This window comes from Equus caballus, chromosome 4 (assembly GCF_041296265.1).
Source record: "Equus caballus isolate H_3958 breed thoroughbred chromosome 4, TB-T2T, whole genome shotgun sequence".
Classification (NCBI taxonomy): Eukaryota; Metazoa; Chordata; class Mammalia; order Perissodactyla; family Equidae; genus Equus; species Equus caballus.
This window is the reverse complement of record NC_091687.1, coordinates 44,558,059-44,569,799: the sequence shown is the minus strand read 5'-3', so window position 1 is coordinate 44,569,799 and position 11,741 is coordinate 44,558,059. Positions and strand designations below refer to the sequence as shown.

The 11,741-nt window shown below is 37.8% G+C and overlaps 1 long non-coding RNA gene across 1 annotated transcript; it reads right to left on the bottom strand.

Annotated features, from left to right (window-relative positions):
• Positions 1-533: 533 nt before the first annotated feature.
• LOC138923737 (uncharacterized) lies at positions 534-11,027 on the bottom strand. The gene is made up of 3 exons (XR_011437806.1): positions 10,860-11,027; positions 4,071-4,130; positions 534-1,197 (listed from the first exon to the last, which is right to left on the bottom strand). It is a non-coding gene; the product is annotated as an uncharacterized lncRNA (long non-coding RNA).
• Positions 11,028-11,741: the final 714 nt, after the last annotated feature.

Below are 11,741 nucleotides of genomic sequence, written 5' to 3'. Positions count from 1 at the left end.
TGAGACAGCAGACCACTGCCTGCTGTGTCCATCAATTGCTGTGCCCAACAGAACAGTCCTGTGACTACTGTAAAAGGGACATTTCAATCATATGGGAAACACGCTCTTTGAGGGTACACAACCACTGTATACACCCCACTGTTTTAGTGCCCTTCCTTCCTCAGGGAAGGAAGGCCCCGGGCTATATGGTTCTCACGTTTTGGCTCAGAATAAGCTCACCCCAATTCTCATTTATAGATTGGTTATGGATTATTTGCATTGACAAATGTGTTTTGAGCACATGCTCTGTGCCACTGTGTAAGGCCAGCATCTCCCCTGCATACTGGATCCCACCTCCTCTCACCACTCAAGGATGTCACTCCTGCAACCCTCTCCTCTCTCTGCATCATCAGCTTTTCCATCTCTGTTAGACTGTTCCCATCAATACGCAAGTATGCTGTTATTTCTTCCATCTTAAAACAGTTATTTCTTGACCCCACATCCCCCTCCACCTACCACGCCATTTCTCTCTTACCCTTTAGGGAAAAACTCACCAAATAAATCATGTATTCTCACTGGCATTCAGTAACCCAAGTGGCTTTGTATTCCTTCTATATTGTCCACCAGAATCTGAGGTTTAAAATTATGGAGACGTCTTCAGCACCTTTTCCCTGGGCCATTTCTGTGAGCAGATTGAGTATTCAATTGTAGTTTTCATTTCAAATGTGGCTGGGTTTTTTGACATTAAGTTGGAATTTAGCAGTTAAGAGGCCTAAATTCAGCCTTGGAAGGGACAGTAAATTCTGTTGTTTCCTTGGCCACTCTTGCCATTTTGCCAGCATTGCAGGATGCCAGAGTTGGGAGTATGGAGAATCAGTGGAAACCCATTGCCACAACTGAAAGAAAGGAAGTTCCCTCCTAGTGATGTCTGAGAAGTGTTCTTTTCCTACAGAGTCTATTTGATGCAATATTTTGCTATAAAGTTTATATATAAAGGATTTTCTGTAAATGAAATTATGTTTTAAGCATAGTTCAGGACCTTGCTCTGTAAAAAGACAGGTGAGACAGAATGAGCAAAAAGAACATAGAGGCGCAAAAGAGCATTATGTGAATTATTGTGGATCCTTTTGTAATCCAGAGAATGCTTTTGTAATGAAAGCATTTATCTTGTGTGCAGCTCCGAATGTTTGTGTATCACCTCTTCTTTACCAAGCACACCTGTGAAGGAAGGACAGCATTATTTGTTACTCTGTATTTTGTAGACGTTCTTTTTGTATTGCATGATTCATTTGAAATTCTATAATGAGCATATATTTGGGAGTTTCTCTCTTTCAAATGAATTTTAAAAGCAGTTTTAAATGACCCTCGTGAAATATAGTACTCAGAAAGCAACGTCATGTGGTAATTCTGATATGGTTATTTGCATAAACTTGTGTCCCAGTGGTTTACTCAGTGTTCTCAGAAAGGAGGTTGGGGACTATGGACTGAGAACAAACTCTCTAAAAGAAACTCTGGTATAAGGTTTTTACACAAATGTAAACTGTTGTAGGAAGGAAGAGTGGGAATGAAAGAAGGAAGAGAGGGAGAATGGAGGGGGATAGGAGGAGAGAGAGAGGAGGGTAAAAAAATGGAAAGGAAGGAAAACAAGCTGTTTCCTAGAATAACTAACGTGTCATCAATGAGTTCAGGAATGCCCTTATCTGTACAAGAGGTAAATCTGGGACCAAACTGCTAAATCATAAGTAGCTACTTTTTCAATGATTAACAAAATTTTAAAAATAAGTAACTACTTTTTCAACAATTAAAAAAGTGTTAAATAATATTCTTAATTTTGGATATGAAGAAACTGTATTTGGCTAATCATATATAGATTTTTAAATCCTTGCAAAATAGACTGATAAGATGCATTTTCAAATTTCCTACAAATCAACAGGAAAAAACAATCCAATTAAAAATAGGAAAAAATTTAAACTGCAAATTAAAATCACTGTTAAATACCAAAATACAGAATGAAAAAGAATGAGAATACTGCTATGCAGCAACTAGCACTGCCGTATAGGGCTGGTGGGAGTTAACTTGGTATAACCATTTTGAAAATTATTTTGCATTGTCTACTGAAGCTGAACATATGCATATCCTGTGGCCCAGCTATTCCAATCCTCTATATATAACCAACAAAATGCATATTTATAGGCACCAAAAGACATGTACAGGAATGTTCATAGAAGCATAATTCATAGCAGCCAAAAGCCAGAAACAACCCAGATGTGTATCAGCAGTAGAATACATAAATAAATCATGGTATATTTATAAATAAATCATGGCATATATTAAGCAATGGGATATTAAGCAACAGGAATAAATGAATTACTGCCACATAAAACAGCATGGATGAACCTCAGAAACAAAAGGCTGAGCAACAGAAGCCCAGACAAAAAAGAGTAAATATGTATGATTTCATTTATATGAAGTTCAAAAACATAAAAACTACTCTATAGTGAGAAAAGTCAGGATGCTGGTGATCTTCAGGGAGGATAGTGTAAATGAATGAGAAAGGGTGTAAGGGAGTTTTTGGGTGCTGGTGATTATCCATTTTTTGATCTGGGTGCTAGTGAATGGGTCTGTTCCTGTTGCAGAAGTTCACGCAGCTGTGCATGTATGACCTGAGCAGTTTTCTATACATGTATTTCAACTAAAAATTTAATTAAACAATGAATCGCATTGGTGAGATAGACAACTGCATGTGGTTTCTTCACTGTTGAAATATATCTTCCATACTGGACATAGGCAAGGTCTGTCTCTGCCCCTTCCTGGGTGCCCCTCCCCATGGGAGGACCATCCTCCCTGCCCCTTTGGATGGCAGGTTTGGCCATGCTCAGAATTCAAAATGCCCTTATGGCATGTCCTTTATGAAAGAAGACCCCACTAGACAGCCTCTGTTTAAATCCCACCCCTACCACTTTGGACTTGTGTGACTTCAGACAAAGGATGTAACCTAAGGCCTCAGTTTCCTCATCTGTAAAGCAGGATTAATACTGCAAAGTCTTGTTTTGAAAATTATGTGACTGAATTCAGGTCAGCACATAGGGCAACCCCTGGCTCATAGTAAACCCTCAATAAACACAAGTTAGTGTTATTATTGGAGCAGGTGGCAGGGTCTAGGTTCCACAGGGCTCCTGCGGCCTCAGAAAGAATCTGGTTTTATTCAGAGTATATGGCAAGAACTGCAGGAATAAGCCCATAGCGAGAGGCCTACACAAGGAAGAAAACAAAGATAGTGACCGTTAACTGTGCCTCCCCTGTGCTTAGGACTCAGGAAATAGGGAGGCTTTTGGGTGATTTGATAGGAAGAGCTTTGACAGACCTTCGCTGATGCAGTCTATTGGCACCAGACCCCATGCTAAAGTCAGGATAATACGCAGCTTTGGCCCCATCTGGGATGCTGCCAATTTTCTGGCTTCCTGAAAAGCTCCCCCATCCTCATCCTTTTGTCTCAAATTTGACTGCTATATTTTCAGTCTTGTGCCTTAGTGAAAAAAAAAAAATCCCCTAGAAGAGGTGACTGTATCGAGAGCAAGAAAGCGGCAAGGAGAGGCACTAGATGCCAAGAATGGAGAGAGGGTCATTGAGAAGAAAAGTAGAAAGATGTTAAGATAATCTAAAACTCTCACACATGCAAATCTTGCCTTTCAAAGAAGTTACTGGCATAGTCCACAGTATAGCATAATGCTGAGAACTCAAAATGTGCTTAATAAATCCTTGTGAACAAAATCTCCACACAGATCTAATAATTCTCAAATATGTAAATGTAGATTTTTCAGGACTCAAAACGGGAGACTGTGAATTTAGGACTAACCCAGATTGGAAAAGCATAAATCTATTTCAGGCTCAGGTTAACAAAACAATATTGCCCTTTTTTGCCACAAGTAAAATATCTTGTTTTTCAAACAGCATTTGTAACTTCAATGCAGTAATATCTGAAATTTTTGAAAACCATACTTACAGGGAACACTCTACATTTTGAGTCTGGGCCAACCTCTGAGTTAGATGTAGTACCTCATTTTCTATAATAAGTAAGTAGTGGTACTCACGAGAGCCCATTGTTAAATCTTCAGGAAATTTGTGAGCCAGTTCTGTCGGTAACTTGAAATCTGCAATGATGAGAGAATTTACACCTTGGAAATTGGCACATATCACAAATCAGCCTCCCCTCCAGAGAGCCAGTTGTTATGCATTTACCAGCTCACCATTGCACTGATTATTATGCTCATCTTATAAATAAGGAAACTTGGGCTCAGACAGGTTATGTGTCCTCTCCAAAGTTACCCATTTATTACTGCAGTCAGGTTTCTGAGCTGGGTCTCCAACTTCAAAACCCATGCTTTATCCCTGAAGTCTAGATTTATAATTTGAGATCATCACTAATGATTCACTTCATTAGGGATATAATTTGAGTTTAATTGAAAAGCCTAACTTGAAATTTAAACAATCATTTTCTTAATTTGTTATGTTACTACTTGATTATTAAAAAATTATAAGGACCCTTCAAATGGCACAGCTGAGGGAAACTTACTTAATTATGTTTTCATTAATTTTGCTAAGACAGTCCGATGCCAATGACTGCATAATTTGGTCCCAGAAGCAAAATCACTTGGAGTGCAGGTCTTGCTCAGAAAAAGATGGCTCCCATCTAATGAAAACAAAGCAGTTCCCTGGTAATAATCCTATTGATTTACTCAACATCAGGAGACCAGCAACCTCAGAGTAGTGATTTGTTACCAAGAGAGACAACTGTGGAAGGCAAAGCTGTGAAATCAGTGACACCAAATCCTGCTGTTCAGGAAATGAAGTGAAATCCTAGGACAGTGATTTCTTAACCCTGGCTGCATATTACATTTAAAAATGTCTGGGACTCCCCCCAGACGAATGTAATCAATCAGAATCTCTGGAGATGGGACCCGGGCATTGGTATTTCTTACCAAGCACTCAGGTGATAATTCATCCAAGACCAAATCCCATCAAAAGACTTGTTTTCTTCCTCTTTCACATTGTCACACAATACTGTTGTGTCAATGGTTGGATCTCCCTCCCTATCAATATAGACTATCCTGCTAGTCCCATCTTCTAACTGCACATTCTATGCTCTGGCACCCCCTGCCAGCACACTACACTTCTTCCAAAGAGCTCAGAACTGGACAAAAGAGTACCTTGTCTACCTTGCTTCCATCTCTAGAATAAGCAGATTGCAATTCATACATGATTAAAATCTCATTTATTCTCACTCAGTTAAGATGAATTACTTGCCTTTATACTCCATATTCACTCATTCATTCTTTTCTTCATTCTGTCCAGCATTGAAAGAATATATCTTTTGAGTCTAGTTTCTTGTCCCATTTCTCTCTCTGCCTCTGTTCTTTAGAAGCTGTGTGACAATAGACAAATGCTTGATTTTCCAAGCCTATGTCCTTTCCTACAATATGTGAATACCAATGCCTAACTTGTACTAGATTTATGAAAACTAAGGGAAATGTTATATACAAAGTACCTACCATGGTGTCTGGTACATGGCATATACTCATTAAATGATAATGTCATCAACTGATTCTTTAAACAAATGTTTTTGAGCTCTACATAGCATTATATGATGAACTATCAAAAAGTAGGAAGATGAATAAGTTAAGGACCTGTCCTCTAAAAGTCTGGACGACTAGATGAACTCACAAATTTCAAGAAGATAGGAAGTACACACTTCCATAAAAGAGACATAGAGACAAGGAGAGAAATTATGGCTTTTAATAGAGAATGGGATGGAGAAGAAGCCAATTTCACTTAATGCTCTGAGTCTGCAGATGATGAGCGCCAGGACTAAGGTTATTCAGGTAAAATAGACCTCCCACTTCAAATCTTATCTTTCTGTGCTGCCTAGAAATGTTACCTGGAAGCCAAGAGTTATATCGAACAAATATTTATTGAACATTCACCTTTCTGATCTTCTCAGTGCATCCTACCATGGCCTCTGTGCCTTGGTCAGGACTGTCTCTCCTCATTGTGCCTTCTTGTAGGGCCCATTCCCACCTGCAGGCCCTGGCTCGTGACATGTTCTTTCATGTGAAAGATTCATCTCTCCTTTCCAGACATAAAAACCCAAGTCATGGTTTAAGACCCACCTCACCTCTTCCTTCAGGTCTTCCCTGACAGAAATTTGGCCTAAAATAGCCTTTCAAGTACTTGATTAGAAGCTCCACTTGTCATGTTCCTCAAAATGAATTACCTGGAGCGTTTTCAAAAATGCTGTTCCCAGGCCTTAAACCAAATCTACTGAATCTGAATCTCTGGCAGTAGAGGCCCCAAAATCTGCATTTTATATGCATGGTAGATGATTTATACATTATACACATTAATGTTTAAGAGCCATCTCCCAGTCTATTTTATTTCATTTGTTTATGTTGTTACCTCAACAAGGATGCAAATTGTTGATTCACAAAAGAGTAAATCTTTTGTAGCCTTCAGCCTCACAATAGTTTATTTCCACAACCAACACCTACCACTGTGCTAAGTGTAGAGCAATAGAAGGAAACGGGCACACTAACCTTGTGTGTGTGCTCTTATGCATTAGGTTGCCCATAGGCAATTGAAGGAACCTGGGGACCTTACTTGGGGACCATTGCTGAGCGCGGAATTTCTCCAGTTTTTGAAAGAAAGGGTTTACGGGATGAAAGTGTCATCCTATTTGTCAAATGTAATTATTGTAAATAAGATTTTAGAATTATGGTGGCATTCTCCTTTGCTTTTAATAATTTGCTGAGATTAATTTCTGAAAGAAATGGAGGTAAGATTTGTTTAAACATTGATCTTGTTTATTGTTTTTGATCTTGTCATTTCTCAGAACTTTTATCATTCAGGCTTATTGCTACCTTAGCATTTGACCTCAAGCTGCCTTAGCCTGTGTGGGTTTTTTTTCCTGAGGAAGGAGTTTCTATAAACAATTTTCTAATGTACCTATTTCTCCTGTAGAAACAGATAATTATAAGCTTACTATTGTTTAACTCAGCCTTGGCTAGAAAATATAATTGCTGTACAAGAAACTTTAATGGGAAAAAGAATGAGAAACTTGACATAAGGCTTTGAGAAGACCCATCAGGCAGTAATTGCATCTTGTTGGATAAGGAAAAGCTTAGAAAGATGTACATACCAATTGCCATAGACATTAAGTAAAATTTGAGTTTCTGTCTTAGACTGTTTTCTTGGAAAGACAAAATGCTTCTCTGCAATATGAAAAGTTTTGTTTTAATATTTCCAAAGGCTGTCAACTTGTAACCTTGAGCCTAAGGACATTTATCATCAGTAACATTGATTAAAATATTATTGTAAAAATTGTATGTCCACTTACAATTAACTTTGTCAATTAACTTTGCCCCAGCTTTGTCAAGATTACTCATTAACTAAGACATTAGAGATCTAGCTCTAATTAGCTCAACCATACTAAAAAGAGGTGTAGATTCCCTTAAACTCAGAAACATACATAGCTAAGGTATTCCTCTTTCTACAAATAAAAAAAATTTCTTTAAAACCCAGAGCAGAAACTCAATTTTACATTTCAAATTCCTGGCTAGAAGAAATATGTTTCTATAAAATTCCAACTAGCATAGGCAGAACGTTTAGAAAAACAAAAATAAATTCAGCATAGACTTCTGTTTCTGGCAACAAGGTAGACTAGAGATCACTATGCAGTCTGGCTCCAAAATGTCCAAAGATGCAAGGAAAAAAAATGGATACAATATTCTTTTAAATCAATGGAAGAACTGAGAAGACAGTAAAAAATAAATAAATAAATAAAAAGAAAAAAATCTCTCAGAGGAACCAAGAAGGAAGGACGCCATGTCGACCTCTAGGAATATAGAGCCTAAGAGGAGCCAAGGGGGTGATACCGGGGTCTAAACCTTGAACCCATGTTGGTAGAGTGTCAGAAGAAAGACCACACCACAAAAGGCTAGGAATCAGGACAGACTATAAATTGAGGGAAATGCTCGGCAGGGGCAGAAAGCAAGGACAAGAAAATTTATAATCTGGAGGAAGATACTCATCGCACATACGGTTGACACAGTGTTAGGATCAGGATCACACAAATAACTCCTAAAAAGAAAAAGGCAAATGACTCCACAGTGCAATGGACAAAAGACATGAACAGGCAGCTCACAGATGAGAAAACACACTGCCAATAAATACAAGAAAATATTCTCAATCTTCTTTAGAATTAGAGAAGTGTGATTTGGGGAGTACTTCACTTAAACAAGGAGAATGTTGATAAATGCATGAAGGCTAAAAGTCCCATGGTGCTTCCACCACTGTATGTCCCAGAACCCTGAAAAGCAGCCCTTTACCAGCCAAGCAGAAAATTGTAAGAGATTTATCTAAGAAAACTGATCACCCTGGAGGAAAGACCTAAACATATTATCAAGTCTTCTTCCAGATAGCTCAACGACATCACCCAAGAGTTAGCCTCCAGTCAACAGCCCTACCCATGTGCTCAGAGATTCCAATAAGCTATGTATCCCCTGTTCTTAATCATGAGTATACAGCCAAGGAAAATTTCCAACGTGGAAGATAGAAACCACAAATAACATATAATAATAAAATGAAAATAAAATAACTTGGAGGAAACAGAAACTATGCAGGGAACTATGCTGGTTGCAAGAAGAAAATTTCTTATCCTCAGAAGGATAAGAGAGGATTTTGAACCCATAAAATAAGAATCTGATGCAACTGGGCGGGGCTGGGGGTAGGGGATGTGAGGAACATTCAGATCAGCCTGAATCAGCTGAGAGAATGTTGAAAGACGGTTTTCTGTAGGTCATTCATGTTTCTGCACATCTTCCCAGTAAGATACTTACTGTTCTTTGTTCTAGACCATCTATTAAAGGATGTTTCCAAAGCAAAAAGCCTTGGAATATAAAGACAGTGTCTCCCCCTGGAGCAAAGGGCAGACATGCTTACTGCCTGTTAACAAAGATTCAAGTCACCTAACCTCAGGGTTCCTCTCCTATAAGACAACCTACTATATGTGCAGCTACCATCTGTTCCTCTTTGCATCTCTTGGTGGAATTAAATCTCTGGAAACCAGCTCAAAGAATTCTGATAGCTGATGGCTATTGCTGTTACTATGAGTAATATACTGTCTCTTATCTCTGACTCATGAGTCTCATGTCTTCTCCCAGCACCCATGAAAGTGCATCAGACTAACTTGCTGGGTTGCAAGTGGGATAAAAATCTCAAACGCTTCACAGTTCTCAACATGGAACTCATTTCTTCTTCTTTGATCTTCTCTTGAGAGCCAAAATTGGCCCCTACTGAGTTTAAAAGCAGGAAATGCAGAGCAGGTTTTAGATTGTTTTATTTTGTAAAACTGAGTAGCAAGTTCAAACCTAGCTGGGAAAGGAAGGGGAACTCTTGACTATATTAGATGAAGGCTCTCAAGAAGAGAGAGCCATGATTTACCATGGCCTAGTTTCAGCTTTCCTGGGAGTTTGCTAGAGCCCTTCATACAATAGTAGGTAGGCAGTCATGAGTGGTTCCTGGGAAACATAAGACTTACCATTCCTGGGGTATCTAGCTGCAGAGTGAATTGGGTAATATGAAAAAAGTATATATATCTTTCTACGCTTGATGCATTTTGCAATAGAAAAATCATTTTAAAGTTAATACATTCAAGATAAAGCCTATTGTAGTTCCATCATCTTCAGTTTTCCCTTCAGTTAACAGTCTTGCAAACTGACGGCTAAGTTGTGTCTATGACCTGATAACTGTCTTGTTCTAACATAAACACCTCAATTCCAGAAAGAAAGAGTGACGTACTTAAGAATGTGAGGAGCTGTGTGTCTCTTTTGTAGATAACAGGCTTATATTACCCTCAAATTCCAGGAAATTGTAAAACTGTAATAATGCTTTTTCACCTGGCCCCATCCCCTAGAAACTGAATAACATTTGGCAAAATTGAGTTCAATGAGATGCTCCCTATAGGAAACTATTTAAGTGGGCCTGCTGATTGACTTAAAGCTTATTTTCAAGATCTCACTCATGATGCATTAACTAAAATAACACATGCGAAAATAATATAGTTTGAATGAAAGAGAAGATGAAAATATTGTTATTGGGTAAGATGTACTGAAAAAAACTTAAGCTAAAGAGAGAGCAATGAATCTTTTTAAATTAATAACTCCACAGAAGAGAACATACCTGAGGAGAAGACAATATCAGCAGATATTCTGTACTTTTCCTTAGTGCCCTAAATTTGAGGATATAACTTTTAATTCTTCAAAATGCTTACATTTGGAGTTTGTTCCCACAAAATGTGAAAAATGATAAATCAAAGTAAGAGATAATTTCAAAGCTTTCCCTCATCTAGGCATTATCAATAATAAAGATATATTGACAGGATTTTTTAAACTTTCTCTACAGTAATATTATATAATGATATTCTTTCCTAGTACATGATAATGTATTCTAAATAGATTAAACCTTTTGGATAAATACATTATTCTGCATCTATAATCTTTTCTCACAAACATGATTCACTAATATTAAGCCATAAAATGTATTCTATAATTCCAAGGAAAAACATTTAAGGCTGATTTTTGTAATGCCATTACATTTTAATGGTTTCTTCTGTGCCAACTTCTTAATATGACTCCAAGACATTTATTTCTACCAGTTTAGTAGGAGAGAAGCTTGTTGGACTACTCCAACAAAGCACACTGGGAAAAGTCTTTCATTCATCGATTCAACACACATTGATTGATCATTTGTAGCTGTTAAGCACTGAGATAAATACCATGGGGAAACAATAATAAGTTGTAAACTGAGGCTAGCATCAAACAACTTACTGTCTAGTAGGAGAATGACGTGTCCACAAATGATGAAAACGTGGTGAGTGCCATCAGAGAAATACAGATAAAGGATGATAAGTTCTGTGAGGATAGAGACCACTTACATCCTACTTTCTGTTGGCTCTTCTGCACCAGGAAGATACCTGGGCATGTAGTAGGTGTTCCCTGAAAAATAAGCAAACAGGTAGCATTCGACCCAGGTTTGAAAGATGTAATGATATGTGCAAGAGATGATAAACCAAGCATGTTTGTAAAAATCAGAATTATATTTGTGGGTTTTATTTAACTAATTCAGTCCTTTTCCAGCTTGTGATAAATGGCACAATACAGTTCCAAACCAACCCCTCCATATTTTCCTGTCATTGCAAGTCAGGAAGTCATCAATAGGCCTAAGGGCATTGCCAGCCCAGTAGGAAACACACTGAATAATGGTCCATCCATCCAACAAGTACTGTTTTTTTCAAAGGAGTCACTTTGAAATACGCTTAGCTCAATTACGCTACTATCATTCAATACACACTTGAAATTATTCTTTGTAAATTACCTTCAGAGTCTGCATCAGTTGGTTTTAAATATCTTGATGATCCTCAGTATTCACAAAGGATTAGAAATCAGAACGGCCTCAGACCTCTCAATAAACAAAAAATGGAAACTAAGTGACAGTAGAGCAAAGCCTGCAAAATTCTGAAGGAACTGTATTACAGGACATATTTACTGTCTATATTATAGATTTCTGAATCTTTTTAATCTTTCACAAAGATTATGTAATATAATATGTTAGTATTTGAGGGGAGGAAACAAAGGTTGAGAAAAACAATGTGTCTTCCTCCAGCCCAAATCACTATTAGTGTGACAGAAAATGCCCGTTTTCTAAGTATA